The 11,755-nt window shown below is 40.7% G+C and overlaps 1 pseudogene; it reads left to right on the top strand.

Moving 5' to 3' along the window:
- The first annotated feature begins 10,837 nt into the window (after window positions 1–10,837).
- Window positions 10,838–11,296, top strand: LOC103726533 (annotated as a pseudogene).
- The last annotated feature ends 459 nt before the right edge of the window (window positions 11,297–11,755 follow it).

The raw sequence follows: 11,755 nt of genomic DNA, 5'->3' as shown, positions 1-11,755 counted from the left end.
TCTGATTTCATTAGCATATAGACGATAGATAGATGATAGATAGATGATAGGTAGATAGATGATAGATAGATAGATACATAAATACATAGATACATAGATACATAGATACATAGATACATAGATAGATATAGATAGATAGGTGATTGATAGATAGGTGATAGATAGATAGATGATAGATAGAGATAGATAGATAGATAGATAGATAGATAGATAGATAGATAGATAGATAGATAGATATTTCTTAAGGTACATATGTATATATATATATACATATAAAAGATTAAAAGGAGTTACCTTATAAAAGGGAGACATTGCCCCTATTAGACACCATAGGCTTGCAAAGTAAAAGCCCAAATACAAGAATGAACTCTGTTTTGAAGTTGTTGACCAAGGGTTCCATAGACCCTCAAACAATACTGGCCATTGCCCTTGATCTTGGTTAGTCAGCAGAATTTGATGGTAAGACCCCATTACTGAAGACACTAAGTACATGAGCTATAAAACAAACAAGAAGAAATCAAGCTGGTGTTGACTTCAGAGTCTCATCTCAACTGGCTAGCTTTCATAGTGCTGGAAGGTGCTATGTATGCTGCCAAAATGAAACAATAATTACCAACTTTACCTAGCTGTGAATCCTGTGAACTGTAATAACAACTGTCCTGGCAAGATATGCCTACTGGCAAAAAGTGGTACTAATATTACGGGAGTAACCAACCACTCTAATTGGATTTAAGGTCCACTTCATAGGAGGGAACCCATACATGATGTTGATGACAGGCTTAGGAACCGGAGACAGACAGGTCAAAGAACATAGGGGAGAGCTGGTATTAATACCAGCTTTCTACTAAATAATTATATTGTTAAACTGATTCCTAATGACTTATTGCTATATCCATAGATTAATACATCTCTCAACTCTCATCAGAGAGATTTCCTTATGCAGAAGATGATGATTAACACTGACACCTACAGCTGGCCCATGTGCAGAGAACAAGTGCAGAATGCTTATTTCTGAATAGGACACCTATATCAAACTTCTGTTTCCCAAGGCTCGGCAATCATTGCAGAGAAAGGGCCAGAAGATTGTAAGAGCCAGAGGTGGTAGATGACCACAAGGAAATAGAGTTTTGTAGACAGCTGGTCAGTCACTCATATGAACTCAATAGCAATGGTGACAACATGCACAAGTTCCATGGAAGCTCAAACCAGACAAAATCCCAGTGTAGATATGAGGAAGTGGATAAGAAACCCCAACCTAAGGAACTTTTGGCAACTGATGGCAGCTGGGAAGAAGAAAAACAGTCTCTTTCAAGGATGGGATTCTTGGTTCGTTAACCAGGCTACAGTGGATATATCCACACTGAAGGATATTTTAGCACACAAATTGGACTCTAAAGGCCTTATTACATATGTAACAGAATATATTCAATTGAACAGGGTCAGTAAGGGGAAGTGTGGATAAAGGAAGGGATCTAAATACCAAATTATGTTGTATGAAAATCACAAAAATTCAATAAAAAATTTTAAAACTAAAATAATTAGTATACTGGGTCACTGCTCTAACTGGGCCTCTGGAATATATACGTACCCACACCAACAAGCGTTTTTCAAATGCACACATCTTCAATGACTCTCCTGTCAATTCCGGGATGAGGAAGAGGAGCAGCGGGTAGAGTCATTTCTGGAACATGGGCTCTGAGGATTAAGGCTCATTTGATCCATCTTCTCAACTAGCCTTTGAAACGGGTATGAGTATCTCCCTGCAAAGAAACAGCAGAGCTTCGGTGAGAATAAATGAGCCACTCTGGATCATGAGGTGCTAGGTGTGGACAGGACAAAAGTGGGGTTTGTTGGGATGTTCTGACATCATTAGTCAGGACCTGGCTGGTAGGTTTAGAATTTCAGCACCACCACCCCAGCCCTAGAAAAGGTTACAGTTTGGACTCATTTTTAAAAAAAAATTGTGTGTATGAATGCATTGCCCTTATGTGTGTAAGTGCACCCATGTCGTGTGAAAAAAGGCTTCAGATACCCTGGAACTAGAGTTACAATTATTATCTGCCATGTGGGTGCTGGGAATCGAACCCGGGTCCTCTGCAAGAGCAGTCAGTGCCCTTAAACACTGAGCCATCTCTCCAGCCCCATTGGGCTCATTTTTTAATTGCTGTGAGACAGAACTTTCAGGAAAGAAGATTCTGGAAACAGAATCTCTGACTTTTTCATGCTGTGGATTTGGGAAGGCTGCCAAGCTGCCCGGGCTGCTTTGGAGAAAATAAATACTGTTCCTTCAAGGAAATGTCTTTCAGTGAGAAAAGAAGAGGCCATAAAAGTTGTGCTCTCCCATCCCCCACCCCCAGAGGACTAGAACTGATTATACTTTCATTTTTTGCTCTAGCCCTTGGCAAAGCAAAGAATCACATTTACAACTTATTTTCATTAACCTTAAAGCGCCCTCTAGTCTAAATATTTATTCTAGCCCTTTACCTGGCCTTCCCTTTACATATTTATATATCCTCAAGTACCATTTTTCAGCGTTTTTTATTAGCCTGCAAATTATACATGCTTGCTGATGAAACCAATTCCTGTGTAACCAATAGGTAAAGTAAATAACTATTGGTCACTGTCTTACTACCTATATAGTTGTTGGCATATGTTCATTTTTGCTGCTACTCAATATGCATACTTTGCTATGAGGTTTTTATTCTGAATTGAAGTTCTTTTTTCCTTTATTTAGTCAACAAATATTTACCAGGTGTCTACCAATATGCCAGGCTATAGGAGGGATTCCGGAAAGAAGCAATATATGCACTGCCTCTGCTTTAAGGATCACCAGGCAACTGTCACACCCAAAAAACATATAGTGGCTATTGACATAAAGGACAAGAACGGAGTAGGAGGTGACAGAGTCTAAAACAGGGCTTATCTTGAAAATAAGCAGAGAAAATATGTGCAAGACTGCAAAGGAAGAGGCTTCCTTCAAAACTGCAAAATGCCTGGGTGGAGAAGAAAGGAAGAAATTGATCTTGGGGTAGAGAGATACACCATGATAAGGTGTGTGTCTCCATAACAATGATGGAGATGCTCAACGGCTTGCTCAGTCATCTAGCCAATAAATAAAGATGGATGTAGAAAATATTAATAAGGTCAAAAGTGAAGTACTTGTACCCAAAACTGGATGCTAAAGGAAACTGAAATAAACACTACCTTGGGACTTTCACACACAGGTTGTCAACAAAATGTAAAAATCCTGCTAGTTACTATTAAATTTACCACTAAATCCCCTAGATGATAGATTTTTTTTAAAACTGATGCTGAAAGGATGTGGATGATTGCTGATATTAGCTGACAAACAGATATGTGCTAAAATGGGGAGGAGAAGTTTGTCAAGCCAATGGAAATCTTGGGTTGTCTCCCTGAAGTGTGCCCTACTTTGTGCTCAGATGATCCTTCAAGTTCATTTTCAGAGCTGGATACCAGAGAACAAATCAGCAGTTATAAACTTCTCTGTAAAATTGTCCTTGAGCTCCATTCTTGAGGCATGTAATTGACAATAGAGGAGAGCATGTGAGGCAGACTTTATAAATTATTCTAATAGGCAGAAAGCCATTGCCTAGACTAACCATGCATAAATATGTTCAACCTTGGATGTTTACAAGGTGATGAAAGCAAAACATCTTTCACCATTGAGCAGTAATTTGAAATTTATAACACATGTAACACTTGGTTAAAATTTTAGGTGACCCTTTCTTTACATGTTCTAATTTCAAAAAGCTGTATTTTTCTGGCAGAATTGAATGCCCCTGATTCTATCTTTAATGGGGGAAAATGGGAAGTAAATGTGAAAAAAAAAATGTTTCTATGCCAGTGAAACAGCTCAGCAGGTAAAGGAGCTTCCTGCCAAGCCCCATAACCTGAGTTTCATCCCTGAGACCCACATGATAGAAAGAAAGAACCAATGTCTAAGAAAAAAAAGGCAGTACAGAAAGAGGGACTCTCCCCTGAAATTCATTTGTCTCTAGGGTCTGAGCAACCTCCTCAACCCCTTAACAGAGAGAGTTCTAGAAATGGCCTCTGGCCTCCATGAGCAGAGCCAGTCCCCCTGCTATTGTCCTAGTCAAAACATCACAGCATCAGCAGTGACTCCTGGGTGTCAGGGAATAGAATCAGAAAGTCCCGGGAATTCACATGAGTCCTCTGCCTCCTCACATGCCTTCCTCCATACACATCCACTTCATCATCTACTTTGTGTCTTTCCTCCATACACCTCTGTTGACCCTTTAGACTAAATTCTTTCATTTACAAACCGTCTCTAAACCTCTATTGGGTTTATGGCTTCTGTCTACTCAAACCCATATGACTTCAAACGCCCACTCCCTTCTCTTAATTCTATGGTTTTCACAAGAGCTTAGCTGCTTAGCCTCATCAATAATGCCTATTCCAGTTTGGCACAGCTATTTCTACCACTTGGCTGACAGCCGGCAGAGCTGTGGTTTTACTACATATAGCTCAGCCAGTCACAATTCTCCCAGTAAGGTTTAGCAGAGGAAAGCTGCACGGAGACTCATGTGGCTCTGTGTTGTGGCTAAAAGGGTTCAAATCCAAGTTCTGCCTCTTATCAACTGGGGAACTTGGAGTAAACGCTTTAACATTTTCTTTGTCAAAGAAGGATCCTTATCATATCTATCTCATTGGTTTATCGTGGTATCATGATTAATATTTGCAGGTGAAATAGAAGCTGCACGGGAGATCCTAGGATATTAGAAACAATGAGAATGTGGAACAGCAACTGAGGAAGCCTCAGGGAGTGAGGGGAGTCAGCCCTGGAGAGAGGCTATGTGGGCTGTAAATGGCAAGGCCATATTAGAGGGGCTGTCTAAGTCTAGTGGAGTTCACATCATGATGCTATGTGCCCTGGGTGATAAAAGAGTCAAAGAATTTAATGTTTTCCCTGCTAGATTTGGTCTTGCTTTGGTCCTCAATTCTCCTTTCTATACCTATATTTCTGCCTTTTAGGATGGGAAAAGGCATCTGTGCCATTTTGGAAATATGCAATTTTGGAAGTATGTATTTTCTTTGTTATAAGGAATCAGAGCTAGGAGTTTCCCTTAAGTCTCAGTGGAGATGGAATAACATAAAGGATGCTGAGAACAGACTCAGCTGGTAAAGGGGCTGTTAGAATGCTGGAAGCCCTGGGTTCAATCCCCAGCACTGCATAAACTGGGCATGGTAGTCTGTGCCTGTAATTCCACCTCTTAGGAGATGGAATCAGGAGGAATAAGAAGTCAAGGTTGTCCTTTTCTACATAGTGAGTTTGAAGCCAGTGTGGGCTACAAGAGACCCTGTTTGTATCTTTTGGTTGCTGTTTTTCAGAAAAGTGAGATGACATAAATATAAGTTCTTCCAGCTAAGGGATATGATGCTTAAGTTTAAATGGGCATTGCTGCTCTAGAAAATGAACTTCCCAATCCTGGCAGGATTATGTCTAGCAGACTAAGTACTTTTTAGGAATAGGGGTCTCTCATATTTCTTCTAAAAAGGACCCTAATCCTCCAAGATGATCCAATTGCCTCCCACAAGCTCCTCTCCCTAATAACAGCACATTGATGGTCAGAATTGCAATGTATAAATTTCACATTCGCTCACAGCATATGACACACAAGACTTCTTACATGGCCCCAGATTACCCTTAATCATACTGCTCACTACTCTCTTAACAATTCTGTTAGACTTTCTGGAGAATAATTAGCAACAGCTACTCAGAAAATTAAGCAACTGAACAATAACAATAACCTAAAAGAAGTGATTATTGGCTCTAGGAAAAACTAAAAACATTGTCCAAGAAAGGAGATGCATTTTACTTGGATATAATCATAAGCATATTACTTGGCTCAAGTATGAAAAATCTTTACCAAAATCATCATGCAGAAAAAGTTAGTATAACAAGCTAACTGGTCTGCCCTTTGGCTCTTGGCTGGCATCTTGGATTTCAGGATAAGTGATGAGTGATTTACTGTGCCTAAACTGTACCAACAATGTGGTTTATACTGAACACCTGTTTTTGTTTTAAAGCCTAGAATTTTACAGTCTAAACAGAGGGTGCCTAGGTGACAAGCCCTTGATAAAATAATGCAGACTCTGTATACTGAGTCTCTAATGAGCCTCCCTGGCCATATTGTGCATTTGTTGTCACAGTTTTTTGGACAAATAGAACGACCCACACCCACCCCAGGTGAGGACTCTGGAAGCTGCATCTTTCTCCTCTAAACTTCACCATTGTACCTCTCCCTGTTGCTGATCTTGCTCTTCAGCCTTTTGCTACTAAGAAACCATACTTAGCTAGGCATGGTGATGCACACATGTAATCCCAGCACTTGAGAGGCTAAGGATTGCCATGAGTTCAAGGCCTCTCTAGGCTACATAGCTAGACCCTATTTCAAAAACAAACAACAAAGAAAGGAATGAAAACAATTCTTCTCTATGAAGCTATGGTTTGTCTGTGCCCACCTCCCAAGTTTATATTTTGAAAACTTAATCTCCCATGCAGCAGTGTTGATAGGCGAGATCTTTTTTTTACGTGTATGAGTGCATTACCTTCATGTATGTAAGTGCACCCATGTCATGCAATGCCCACAGAGTTCAGAAGAGAGTGCCAGATCCCCTGGAACCAGAATTAGGATGGTTGTTAACTGCTATGTGTGCACTGGGAACTGAACCTGGGTCCCCTGCAAGAGCAGCCAGTGCTCTTAACTGCTGAGCCATCTCTCCAGCCCCTAGAGAGGTGGGATCTTTAAGATATGATTAGCCATGAGGGCTCTGTGCTCATGGACAGATTCGTGCTGTTATCTCTGGAGTATGCTTATCATACAACACAAGTTCATCGTGTATGCACTGCTGTATACATTCTCTGCCTATCTTTTGATCTCCCTCTCTCTCCCCATTCTGCCTTCCACCATGGAAAGACAACACACAAAGCCTTTGCCAGATATTGGTCCCTGGATTCTGGACTTCACAGCTCCAGAATTGTGAGCCAATAAATGTCTGTTCATCACAAATTATTTAGTCTTGGGTACTTTGTTATAGTGGTATAAGGCAGACTAAAACACATAAGCACAATTATTATACTGAGTCTTGAAAATATCAGACCTGAAGTCAATCATCAGACCTGAAGGTGAGGTGAGGCTGAGTTACCAAATATTGTTATTATTTAAAATAGATAACTCAAGAAACATAAACATGGTATCTAGCGATAAAAACCTTAATAAAGAAATCACTTCTTGATCATTGGCTTAGAGTAAGAAAGGGTAGATGGAGATGCTGTTCTCTATAGACATTTTATAGTCATTCAAAAACTATGTATGGACTGGAGAGATGACTCCATTGTTAAAAGTACTGGCTGCTCTTGCAGAGAACCTAGGTTTGATTCCCAGCACCCACATGGTGGCTAAAAACCATTCATAACTCCGGTTCTAGGGGAATTTAACGCCCTCTTGTGACCTCTGTGGGTATTGCACAACATGGGTACACATATATGCAGGCAATATACTCATACATATAAAGTAAAAATTATAACTATATATGTATATTACTTTGATAAAAAATAAAATGAGTGTATAAATCCTTGTAGAGAAATTTCATCAAATGTCTGTTATTATTAGTAACTCTTGATGACAGATGTTATGCTTTTAGTGTCATATAGTTAATATTTTTAATTATTTGGGGGTTTTGGGGTGTCTTTTCTTGAGACAGGGTCACTGTGTGGCCCCAGCTGGCCTATAACTCACTATGTAGACTAGACTGGCCTCAATCTGACAGAGATCTGCCTGCCTCTGTCTCCCAAGTGCTGAGATTAAAGGTATGCACCACCATGCCTGGCTTTATTTTTTGAGAATTTCATACATGAATACACCATATTTACAGACTTTCCACCTTTCCTCTCCCTACTCCATCTCTTCCCATGTCCCCCCACTCTCTCTTAAATTCATGACCATCTCTTCTATAATTATCATTGTTACATATATATGTATGTAGAATTGTGTCCATTTAGTGTTATTCATGTGTACGTGTTTTTAGGGCTGACAACTCAGGATTGGATAACCCAACAGAGGTTTCTTCCCTGGAGAGAACTGACCCCTCTTGCCCCTCAGCATATAGCTCTTCATCTAGTGGTGGGGGCTCATGAAACTTCCATATCCATGTTAGTTTCTTGATTGTTGTTATGCAGGTCCTGTTTAGGCAACCATATTGTTGAGATTTCATGGGTGCAGATTCTATTCTTCATTATCTCTCTCTCTCTCTCTCTCTCTCTCTCTCACACACACACACACACACACACATACACACAGAGGGATGGAAGGGAGGGAGGGAGAGGGAGAGGGAGATGGGGGAGAGAGAGAGAGAAAGAGAAAGAGAGAGAGAGAATATGTAGATAGAGTAGTACTTAATCTTCACAAAACAAAATTTCCTTTTTGGATAAGCTTCCAGGGAACTGAGGATGAAGTTAACCCCTAAATCTAAATCACCCTATATTTCCTCCAAAGCAGTAAGAAACAAGAACAAATAAAGCTAGTTAATTCATTTATTTTTTATTTTCATTTATTTTTTATTTTGTTTTCTTATGTGTATGAGTGTTTTGCCTGTATTTAAGTGTACCCTGTCTTATGCCAAAGAGACCAGAAAAGGGCATCAGATCCCTCAGAAGTGGAGTTATGGATGGTTATTAGCCATCATGTCAGTGCTGGGAACCAAAATCAGGACCTCTGCAAGAGCAGCCACTGCTCTTAACTGCTGAGGCATCTCTCTAGCCCCAAATAAAAAGTTATTTGAAATTCACACCTTTGTCAGAAATAAAGAAAAGAGTATGTTCAAATCTCAAATTACCTATAAGTACAAAAAGCAACATCAAATCCCAAGAATTTGTCTCTGAAATTCCACAGCAAGCCACAGCCAAGCACAAGATCTAACCACAGAGAACTGCAGAGTAGAGGAGGAGCTGGGGAGAGACTCAGATCTACAATATTAGAGCAGTCACCATAGAGGGGACACATGAGGGTGTACGGTTCTTGGTGGCAGTCCCCAAGAAACATCCCTTCTGGGGAGGAGGAAAGATGAACAGACTGAGCATAATTAGCTATATTAATTTGCATAACTAACAAATGCAAATAGGAGGAGCCAGGTTTCTCACTGCCCAGTTGTGGCAAAGAGAAAGACATGAAGGAACATGTATTGTAATGACGATCTCAGGGTTTCTCCTATAGACAGATGACAGGTATGATATGCAGACTTACATGAGTATATGTACTTAAATATCCTAGCTGTCCATTATGGGAGGGCCAAGAAGTAATGAATCCCACTGAGCACCCCCTGATACTATGCTCTCCTATTGGTCACTACATTCTTTCTTCATGAAAAGGGATCCAAACTCTTTAGAGAAATGGCTGGTCCCAGAGCTGGAGCACCTGCATATACAGAGTGAGTTTAAACATCTGCTTCTGCCTGGAAGTAAGGAAGTCCTTAACAGTGGGAGGAGGGACATGTCAAAACACACTGAAAAAGATGCTACAGGCCAAATCTGAATCATCTGAAATAATGATATACTAGAATACATGGGCACCACTATCCTATGCTGGAGCATAAGGAACCTGGAAAGAACAAAGACAAGTTAGACTATCAGCATGCATGACTTACCACAATAGTAACTGATTGCCACGAATCATGGTCAAAGGAGGCTAAAACTGGTGGGTGAAATTTGATGAGAAATAGGATGTTTAGGTAAAAGTTCCACAGTAGCTCCTTATGAGATACTTCATCATTGCTGAAAGAAGAATGGTGATCTTGTAGTGAAAAATCCTGGCAGCTCTCTCCTTGATCAAGTGATGAAATGCATCATGAGTAATGAGACAATGTGCAGAAAGACCCTGAAGGACTTACTACAAAATGCATAACTTAATGCAGTCACAAGGACACATCACGGAATCCCCAAGTAAGGGGCATTCTACAAGAGAAGTAGACTATTCCTTTCATAATGTCAGGGTCAGAAAAGCAAAGTACTGAGAAGTTATCATAGATTAAAAAAGACTAAAAGCAAAGTGAACTGGATCATTACTGGGGCAACTGACAAGCCTGAGCGTAGTCTGCCGACCATGTAACGAGTGACACATGCTGATATCTAACTACTTTTCACTGTTTGCGGCTTCATTATTTGTGTTCTACTGTAGGATCGGTCTTTTCCATCACCATGGTGCCCCTGTATGTGTCTCTTCATTGTTCATATCTCGTTTTCAATAATTTCTCCGTGGATATGTACAGCAAATGTGGTTTTAGGAAATACACACTAGTATGTTCTAAGTATCTGCAACTCACTCTCAAATGGTTGGAAGAAATACCCAGACAGAGAGAGAAGAGACAGTACAGGGTGGAATAGTCTTAACAATTGGCACACACGTGGGGGAGTATACAGTGGGCTTTATCCTAGCTGTAAGTTGGAAATGATTGCATAAAGATTTTTATGAAGGGAAATGGAAAAATCCTCATTTAGCAAGCAGAAAAACTGAAAATTACATTGGTTCTGCCAAAGGTTGCACAGGTAATAGGCAAGAAAGTAAGGAATAGAGACCAAATCTGTCCCTGTTCAGTCCCCTTGGCATACCGCCTGTTTGCTGACTCGGCCAAGTCCACGTGGGAAACAACACACTTGTGAAATGTTCAAAATAAATGAATTTACAGAGGCAGATACCAAGTCGGTGATGGTACAGGAGTCACACTTCAAAGTATGGGGCTTTCGGGAGTGATTAAAAAGTATTCTAGAGGTGCTTCGGGAGCGCTCGCCTTGACCGCTGGCATGGCGGGGAGGGATAAACTAATCGCGGTGATTGGGGACGAGGACACGATGACTGGTTTTCTGCTGGGCGGCATAGGGGAGCTTAACAAGAACCGCCACCCTAATTTCTTGGTGGTGGAGAAGGATACCACCATCAATGAGATCGAAGATACTTTCAGGCAGTTTCTAAACCGAGATGACATTGGCATCATTCTCATCAACCAGTACATTGCAGAGATGGTACGGCATGCCCTGGACGCCCACTAACGCTCCATTCCAGCTGTCCTGGAGATCCCATCCAAGGAGCATCCCTACGACGCAGCCAAAGACTCCATCCTGCGCAGGGCCAAGGGCATGTTCATTGCTGAAGATCTGCACTAGAGATCCCGGCCCTCTGCCCCTCTCTTGATGCCTGGCCTCCCCAGCTTGCTATCCTCTTTAAATTTCAAACCTCTGGTTTCCAACACACCCCCCCCCGCCGCCCCATCACTGAGAGGCTGGGTGAGGTGCTTCTAAGGCTGCTGGGGCTGTGCCATTCAAATCCAGGCTGGTTAGGGAACAGGAAGCCCAAGCATCTTCTCTCACCACTACCTCTTCCCTATGCTGTTACACAGTGTCATTGTCGATATTAAATTAAAAGAATAGTTTTCTCTCCAAAAAAAAAAGTATTCTAAATTGATTATGATACTGGTTACAACTAAAAACCATTGAATTGTACACTTTAGGTGGGCAAGTTATACAGTATGTAAATTATATGCAATGTGAATTATACTTCAATAAAGCTATTCCTAAAAAGCTTCAGTATTTCCAAATGGAATCCAAACTCAAAATTTTTGAGTATCTGAACATCACTGAGGTACAAAACTCTATTTCTTGCACAAATAACACTTTAAGAAGAAATCATCTTTCTGACACCAAAGTTAACAATGAACTGCTGGA

This window comes from Nannospalax galili, unplaced genomic scaffold, assembly GCF_000622305.1.
Source record: "Nannospalax galili isolate Female #2095 unplaced genomic scaffold, S.galili_v1.0 scaffold191, whole genome shotgun sequence".
NCBI classification, from domain to species: domain Eukaryota; kingdom Metazoa; phylum Chordata; class Mammalia; order Rodentia; family Spalacidae; genus Nannospalax; species Nannospalax galili.
Note: the sequence above shows the minus strand (reverse complement) of the source record. Positions and strands in the feature narration are given on the sequence as shown.